Genomic DNA, 9,653 nt, shown 5'->3' with positions numbered 1-9,653 from the left:
TGCCTGCCTCTCTGCCTATTTGTGATCTCTCTCTGTCAGATAAATAAATAAAATCTTAAAAAAAAATAAAATGAGAATACAGATAAAAGAGAAACAAAATGGGACACATTTTTATAGTACAGTTCTGTGCCCAGATCTAGATGGGGACATTTCCAGCACCTGAAGGAGTCCAACTCTTTGTGTCAACATTTACTACCTGATGGAAATGCCATTAAAGTCTTGGTGAAAATTCATATCAAAGCAAGACCTTCTTGGGGTAAAGATTCTTCTCAAAGCTTTCTGTGGCTGAGATGCCATGGAAATCAGAAAAATCATTGACCCAACCAGGTCATATTTAATTTGGACTTCAGCAGCTAATTTAAATTTAAATTCAATTGGCCAAAAGTGATTTACATGAAATCCTTCATAGGAGGATATGTGTTCATAATGCAAGTTGTTAGTGAGCCACACTTAGTCTTTGTTGTGATAGGACCTGTGATACAAGAAAGGAGCCCTTACTCCAGTCCCTGCTTTAATACACAATTAAGGCTGTGTATAGAGGTGACCTGGGAAGGTCGCATGGATGGTGACTGTCACATGGTCATTACTATTAGTGGTGTGCTTTTTGTGCTGTAACTCCAGTGTAGTGTTGTACCCAAAAACTTGCGATTTTTTTAATGCTCTAAAACTTCCTGTAAGTGCTAAGTAGAATAACAGATATGCTTAAAACTGTATGGATGCCCTTTTTGGGGGAAAACTGAAATTTAGATTCTATCTACTAGTTAATCAAATTTGATTCTATCAAATTTGGTTATACTCTAGAAGTCTAGAATCTGAAGAGTCTTTAAGTGATTGGCTGGTACTTGCATAAAGAAGGGGGCTAGTTGATGCTGCAGAATCAAATATCAGCAGCAGGTAGGTAGTGGACATACTGATGCAGAAGTTAGATGAGGAGTTTGGCTTCCAATGTGTTCTTTTTTATTATAGCAGGATTATTTAAGGCCACTGAGATTAGAAAGTCTGCAGGAAGTAAACTAAATAATCACTGAAAAGTGCTGAAATTAGCTCTACTTAGAGTAATCCTACTCGGTTATTAATCAGAAGTGACAAAATGGACATGCAGAGGAAGGGGATCACCTTTGTTATTTTTTTCCCTGCAAGAGCAATGAAATGGCAGTTTGAGATGCTACAACTATGAAAAAGGATGAAATTTCTCCATAATGGATACATATGCTTAAGTGTGGGCTTTTCTACAGGAAAATCTTATTTAATTCCTCCTCTAATCCTTCCTCTCTTCCCCTGATACACAACATTTGAATCTCATCTGGAGAACAGATGAACCCACTTCTCTGAGATGTTCATCACAGAGTGTCTCTGCAGAATACATGATCTCCTATATAGAAAACCCTAAAGACTCCACCAGAAGGCTGTTAGAACCAATAAGCAAAGTCAGTAAAGCAGCAGGATACAAAATCGACATACCCAAATCAGTTGTGCTTTTATATACTAACAACAAACTACCTGAAAATAAATAAGACAATCCCCATTCCCCATAGCACTAAAAACAATAAAATACTTAGGAATCAACTTAACCAAAAAAGGAAAAGACCTCTAACCTGAAAACTGGAAGACATTGATTAAAGAAACTGAAAAAGACACAAATAAATGGGAAAATATCCTATGTTCATGGATCATTGGAATTAATATTATTAAAATATCCACGCTAGGGATGCCTGGGTTGCTCACTCAGTTAAGCATCTGCCTTTGGATCGGGTTGTGATCCTAGTGTCCTGGGATCAAGTCCCGTATTGGGCTCCCTGCTCTCCGGGGAGCCTGCTTCTCTCTCTGCCTGCTGTTCCTCCTGCTCGGATTCTCTCTTCCTCTGGCAAACAAATAAATAAAATCTTAAAAAAAAAAAAAAAAAAGTCCATGTTACACCAAGCCATTTCAATGCAATCCCTATCCAATTCTGACATATTTTAATAGAAATTATAATCCTAAAGTTAGTATGGAGCCACACAAAGTACATTCTGCTTTCAAACTGTATTACAAATCTATAGTAATCAAAAAAGTATGGCACTCACATAAAAAGACACACAACCAGTGGAATGGAATCAAAATCCCAGGAAGAAATCCATGCATATACAGTCAACAAATATTTGATGAGGGAGCCAAGGATCCTCAATGCAGGGTGCATTGTATGTAACTCACAAAAATTATGCAGCTCAAAATTAAATTGAAACGGGTTAAAGACTTACGTGTAGGATCTGAACCATAACATTCCTAGAGGAAAACATAGGGGGTAAATCTCCTTGACATTGGCCTTAATGATGATTTTCCAGATATGATACCTGAAGTGCCAGCAATGAAAGTAAAAACAAACAAATGGTACTATATCAAACTAAAAAGTCTCTGCACAGCAAGAGAAATAATCAACAAAATCAAAAGTCAACCTATGTAATGGGAAAAATATTCACAGACCAAAAATCTGATAAGGGGCTGATATACAAATAATGTAATAGAAAAAACACAAATGATCTGATTACAAAATGAACAAAGGACAAAAACAGATGTTTTTCCAAAGAAGATACACGAATGGCCAACATTTCATGAAAAGGTGCTCAACAGCAAAACCGTAAGGGAACTGCAAATTGAAATCACAAGATATCATCTCACGCCTATTAGGATGGTTATTATGAGAAACATGAAAGCAAATGCTGGTGAGGATATGGAGAAAAGGGAACCCTCGAGCACTGTTGGTGGGAATGTAAATCAGTGTAGCCAATCACTATTTCAGAGCAAAATCTGCAGCCCCATGTTCCCTGCAGGATTATTTACAATTACCCAGGCATAGAAATAACCTGTGTCCATCAACAGATCAACATATAAACGGATAAAGAAACTGTGAGATTATACATATGCATATATGTATACACACACACACACACACACACACACACACACACACCAGCCACAAAAAGAAGAAACCCTGCTATTTGTGACAACACCGATGGACCTTGAGGACATTATGCTAAGTGAGGTAAGTCAGACAGAGAGACAAATACTGTATGATCTCACTTACATGTGGAATCTTAAAGACAAAACAAAACAATTCATAGAAACAGAGAACAGACTGGTGGTTGCCGGTGGCAGGAGGTGGGGGAGATGGGTAAAAATAGTCAAGGAGTACTTCCAGCTCTAAGCTGAATAAATTCTGAAGATCTAATGCACAGTATGGTGACCCATAGTTAATGATACTGGACTGTATACTTGAAGGTTACAATGACAGCAGATTTTAAAAGTTCTCATCACTCACAAAAATGGTAACTGTATGGTGATGAATATGTCAACTAACCTTATTGTGTTAATCTTTTTGTAATCACATATATATATCAAATCATCACATTGTATACCTCAAACTTACACAAAATTATGTCAGTTATATCTCAGTAAAGCTGGGGGGAAAACCTTCTGTGCAACAAAGGAAACAATAAGTAGAGTGAAAAGGGGTTAATGTCCAGAATATATAAAGGACTCTTAAAACTCAACACTGAAAATCAAACAGCCCGATTAAAATATGGGCAAAGGACTTGAATAGATCTTTCTCTAAAAAAGATAAATGAATGGCCAACAAGCATAAAAAAAGGTGCTCAACATCACTAATCATCAGGGAAATGCAAATCAAAACCACAATGAGATATCACCTTATACCTCTTAGTACGGCCACTCTCAAAAAAAAAACAAAACAAAAAACAAAAAAAAAAAACCCTGAAAAAAAGTGCTAGGAAGTTGTGAAGAACTTGGAACCCTTGTGCATTCTTGGTGGGAATTTAAAATGGTGCAACCACTATGAAAACCAGTGGGGGATTACTCAAAAAATTAAAAATAGAATGACCATATGATATAGAATTCCCATTCCTGGGGATATATCCAGAAGAATCAAAACCAGGATCTCAGAGATACGTCCACTCCCATGTACACTGCAGTATTATTCACAGTAGCCAAGAGGTGGAAGCATGTTAATGTCCATCTCAACAGATGACTGGATCAATGAAATGTAGTATACACAGAATGGACCATGATTCAGCCTTACAAAAGCAGGAAATCCTGGTTATGCTACAACATGAATATTCTCCTCAGGACATTAGGCTAAATGGAATAAGCTAGGTGCAAAAAGACAAACATGGTATGATTCTACTTCACTGAGTTACCTAAAGTGGTCGCTTATAGAACAGAAAATGCAGGGGCTAAAACCAGGAAAAACCAGGGGCTAAGGGTAAAATGGAGGGAAATGAGGGTTGTTCAATGGGTACAGAGTTTCAATTTTACAAGATAAAAAAGTTCTGGAGGTCCCTTGCATAACAATGTGAATATATAGCTAACACTGCTGTATTGTGCACTTAAAATGGTCAAGATGGTTAAGTTTCATATTATATGTCTTTTACCACACACACACACACACACACACACACACACAGATGAACTGAACACATTGCAGTATTAAACAAGGTTAAACAAACAAAAATATAGTTTGAAAGCAAAAAAATAAGCAAACTGCAAGTAACAATAAAACATGAAAAAAATCAGGCATAGCAATGGTCACAGTAGTCTCTCAAATTGAGAATAAACTACTTATCCAAACGTAGAAAATGCTTAAGTCACATCCGTATGAAGAAATGAAGTTTTTTTCCCACACAGACCAGTTTTCCAAGACCAGCTGGGTGTCTAACAACTCAATTCTATTCTGACACTATCTACCTGGAGTTAGCACAGACCCTACAGATTATGGGTTCTGTCCCACAAGACTGCACCCCACCCCAACATCAAAGGCCATGGCCGGTCCAGCTTGTCACCCGGGCTTCTGACTAATTGTGTATAAATTGGAGGTGCCTCCAATTCCTTTTGATAATTGGCTAGAATGATTCACAGAATTCAGGAAAGGTTTATTTACTAGATTCCCAGTTTATTTATTTAAATAAATAAATAAATGAAAGAACTCAGAAATAGTCAAATGGAAGAGACACACGGGGCCAAGTATGGAGTTTCCATGCCCCTTTCTGGGTGGGCCCCCCTCTGGCACCTCCACCAACCTGGAAACTCTTCAAACTCCACACTTCAGAGACTTTTACAGAAGCTGTATTATGTAGGCCTGGCTGATAAAATCAACAGCCATTGACGATTAGCTCCATCTCCAATCCCCCCCTCCCCCCGCCCCAGGTGTGGGGCTGAAAGTTCTCAGGCTCTCTCATCAACCCTCTGATTCCCCTGGTTATCAGTCTCTATCCACCTTCCTATCTCATTAGCATACAAAAGACACTTAACATTTTGGAGATTTCAAGGGCTTTAGGAGCGGTGCACCAGGAAAGGAAGGTGGGTAAAGACTAAGTATATATTTATCATCATGTCGTGGTATTAAACTTAATAGTATTTTTGAGAATTCTGATTTTGTGCACGAGCGTGTGTGTGTGTGTGTAGAGAGAGAGAGACAGAGAGACAGAGAGACAGAGAGAGGACGGGTAAAAGAAGGGAACAGGTGAGAAAAGGAAAGAACAGAGTGGAAGGAAAACAATGGCAGGCACTGATAAACAAAATCGTGTTGTATGATAACAGTGGATCTTTGTATTTTTCAAGATTTTATAATAGGCATGTATTTTGACAGCCAGAAAAAAAGTTGTGTTTTGTTTTGTTTTGTTTTGTTTTGTTTTGTTTTGACAGAGAACAAGAGAGCACAAGCAGAGGGACCAGCAGAGGGAGAGGAAGAAGGAGGCTCTCCACAGAGCAAGAAGCCCCACGTGGGGCTCGATCCCAACACCCTGGAATCATGACCTGAGCCAAAGGCAGATGCTTAACCAACTGAGCCACGCAGACCCCCCAAAAAAGGCTTTTTAAATTAAGAATTACATCAGATTGGGTCACCTGGATGGCTCAGTGGGTTAAACCTCTGCCTTTGGCTCGGGTAGTGGTCTCGGGGTCATGGGCTCAAGCCCCCTGTGGGACCCTCTGCTTGGCGGGGAGCCTGCTTCCCCCACCACACACCTCTGCCTGCTGCTCTGCCTACTTGTGATCTCTCTCTGTCAAATAAATAAATAAAATCTTTAAAAAAAAAACAAGAATTATATCAGATTAAATCTTCAGGGGAAAGAAGGAAGCACTGGGATGGGACGTCCCTGTCATCCTCGGGGACTGGCCTTTGGGAAGAGCAAGTACACAGTGTGGGCACAGGCGCTTGGGAACCCCTACATGAGGGGAAGGAGCCAAACGGGCCAAGGCCACTGAAAGGAGTGGAGGCACCGAAAGTCACACTTAACCTTTAGTTGCACAGGTTTACCTGGATCCCCAAATGCATGTGAATTTCCCTTTAAGAGCATCCAGCAAGTTTTTACTGCATATTACTCATGCATCTTACAGTACTCATATTTCTTACTAATAATGCTATAATACCGTCAGTCGCACAAATAGATGTTTTCTCCTTCTCAATGCTATAAAACCCAATGAAAACGTATATTAAAAGAATGCATGAATGCAACACTGAAATTACTAACAAAACACATACTTGGGGCACCTGGGTGGCTCAGCCAATTCGGCTCAGGTCTTGATTCTGGGGTCCTGGGATTGAACCCCTCCTTAGGATCCCTGCTCAGCGAAGATTCTACTTCTCCCTCTCCCTCTGCCCTTCCTCCTCCCCCTGCTCATGCTCTCTCTCTCTCTCTCTCTCAAATAAATAAGTAAAATCTTAAAAACAAACAAACAAACACCAAAACACTTTCTTAAAGGCAGGAGTTCCTTGATGAAAGGTGGGGGACCGGGATGAAGGTACACAGTAAAGATGAATCTTTTTTTAAAAATTATTTTTATTAACATATAAGGTATTATTTGCTTCAGGGGTACAGGTCTGCGAATCATCAGTCTTACACAATTCACAGCTCACCATAGCACATACCCTCCTCAATGTCCATAACCCAACCACCCTCTCCCTATGCCCCCAACCCCCTACAACCCTCAATTTGTTTTGTGAGATTAAGAGTCTCTTATAGTTTGTCTCTGTCCGATCCCATCTTGTTTCAAGTAAAGATGAATCTTAACAAAGGTGAAAATTATGGGCAGCTCAGAAGGGAAGAGCTCAGGTAAAAAGAAAATCTGCCCTAGTCTGGATGTAGGTTTTTTTTTTTTTTAAGAGAAACAGAGCTGCGGGACTAGAAAATCAAAGTTCTGGCCCCAGCCTTGCTCCAAATTACTTCTGTGTCTTTTGGCAAGTAGTTCCATCCTTCTCAGGGCCCCCAGTCCTCTGAAGTGAGTGTTAAGGAGGGTTGACCGGAATCAGTCATCTTCAGGAGTTTTCAGCAGAACATTCTAGCATCACAAGACAGAGAAATGTAGAAAGTGACATGCTTTATTGGAAATAGTGGAAAGAGAGGGTTGAGCACAAGGTCTCTGCGAGCACATTTCAAGACGCGTGAGTTATACAAAAGTAAATTCGTCTGAAAACGAAATGCACAGGCTGACAGCAGGATAAAATGGAAAGTAATTTTTTTCTCCTTTATAGAGCTTGTCGGTACCTCAGAGTGAACAGAGTATAATCTTCTTAATGTTAATGCAGTGGGGAATACAGATGTCACTTAGTAAAGAGGTTCGGTAAGGAAATTTAAAGATCATAAATCGTAAGAAATTATCTTGTCAGAGGCATAGTGCTCTGATGAGGTTCTCCTAGGTTATTTTCTTAAAAAAAAAAAACTTTTAAAATTATAAAATAAAAAATTGATAGAGAGAGCCATTACAAAATATGGCTTAATGAATGCTCAAGGTGAATGCTTATAATCAACATCCAGCTCAACAAAGAGAATTTTGCCAGCCACACCAGAAGCCCTTCCCTGGGCCCTGGGCCAATCACAGCCCTTCCACCATTAGTAACCATTATCCTGATTTTCACAGTAATCCTTTATTTGCATTTCTTTGTTACTTTTTCTTCCAAGTGTCCATTCACAGACACAGTAATTTCACCTTGACAATTTAAAAATTCTTTGAATCTGCAGTTTACCCAGCATCCCACTCTTTTTTTTTTTTTTTTTAAGATTTTATTTATTTATTTGACAAAGAGAGGGATCACAAGTAGGCAGAGAGGCAGGCAGAGGCAGGGGGCAGGGGGAAGCAGCCTCCGCGCTGAGCAGGGAGCCTGATGTGGGGCTCGATCCCAGGACCCTGAGATCATGACCTAAGCTCAAGGCAGAGGCTTAACCCACTGAGCCACCCAGGCGCCCCTCATCCCACTCTTTTTCTTCTAATTTATTTGTTTAAAAACTTGGGTCATTTGCCCTGTAGAATTCCCCCAAATCTAGATTTTTCTCTTTTTTTCTTACCTTAAGAAAAAAAAATCTTATTTATCTATTTATCAGAGAGAGAGAGAGTACAAGCAGGGGAGGAGAGGGAGAGGGAGAGGGAGAGGGAGAAGCAGGCCCCTGGGATTCCAGGCCCCTGGGATCATGAACTAGGCAGAAGGCAGATGCTTAACTGACTGAGCCACCCAGGCACCCATATATTATCTATCTGATAAGACACTAGGAACCACAACACATAAGGAAGATTTATGATTCAAAAATAAAAAGACAAATAACCCAATTAAAAAGTAGGCAAAGTTTTTGCATGGATATTTCTCCAAAGCAGATATATAAATGGTCAATTAGCACATGAGAAGATGCTCAATGACATTACTCATTAGAGAACTGTAAATCAAGACCACTGCTAGATACCACTTCACACCTGCTAGGTTGGCTATAATCAAAATGATGGACAGTAACAAGTGTCTGTAAGGATGGTAGGAAGTTGGAATCCTCATACACTGCTGGTAGGAACAGAAATATGTACAACTGCTTTCAAAAACAGTTTGACAGCTTCTCAAAGGGTTACATATAGAGTTAACATATCACCCGTCAATTCCACTCCTAGATACATAACCAGTAGAACTGAAAATAAGTGCCTACCAAAGACTTATAAACAGATGTTGAAAGCAGCATTACTAATAATTGCCCCAAAGTAGAAACAACCCAAATACCCATTAACAGATGGAGAGATGAATGATATGTGACATATCCATGCAATAATATTATTTGGCTATAAAAAGGAATTAAGTACTGACACATACTGTAATACGAATGAGTTTGAAAAGCCTCTCACAAAATCAGTTTATTTATTCTGGATATTTTAAGCATACTGAAAGAAAAAGGATTATAGTAGCAAACATCTGTGCACCCACCTCTTAACTTTGCAGTTGTCATTATTTTGCCCTATCCTACTCCATCCTCCCCACTATTTTAAGATATCTTGTACTGGGAGAGTTTTCAAGTTATCCAGTCTTCTCCAAAAATGTTCATGTATTTTTCACAACTATATGAGCAAGCAGAACTATTTATGCAGAATCATTAAATGTACCAAAACCTGGATTTTCTATGCCAACTTCAAGATCCCACTACTAGACACCATGAGCTTCCTAAGTCCTCATGATCATGCTACTTCAAAGTACACAGACATTTCTAGGATTGAAAAACTGCAACACAACAGTGCTTTGGGATAGGCTGGAATAACGGTTTGTCAAACCTGTTTGTGTTCTTCTCCAAAAGCTTACGTTCTAGGTCTGTTCCAGAATTTTCCTGGAGCTGGGGAGTCTGGCCTATGCTGTCATC

The sequence above is a fragment of the Martes martes genome, assembly GCF_963455335.1.
Source record: "Martes martes genome assembly, chromosome: 3".
NCBI classification, from domain to species: Eukaryota; Metazoa; Chordata; class Mammalia; order Carnivora; family Mustelidae; genus Martes; species Martes martes.
This window is presented reverse-complemented; position numbering follows the sequence as displayed.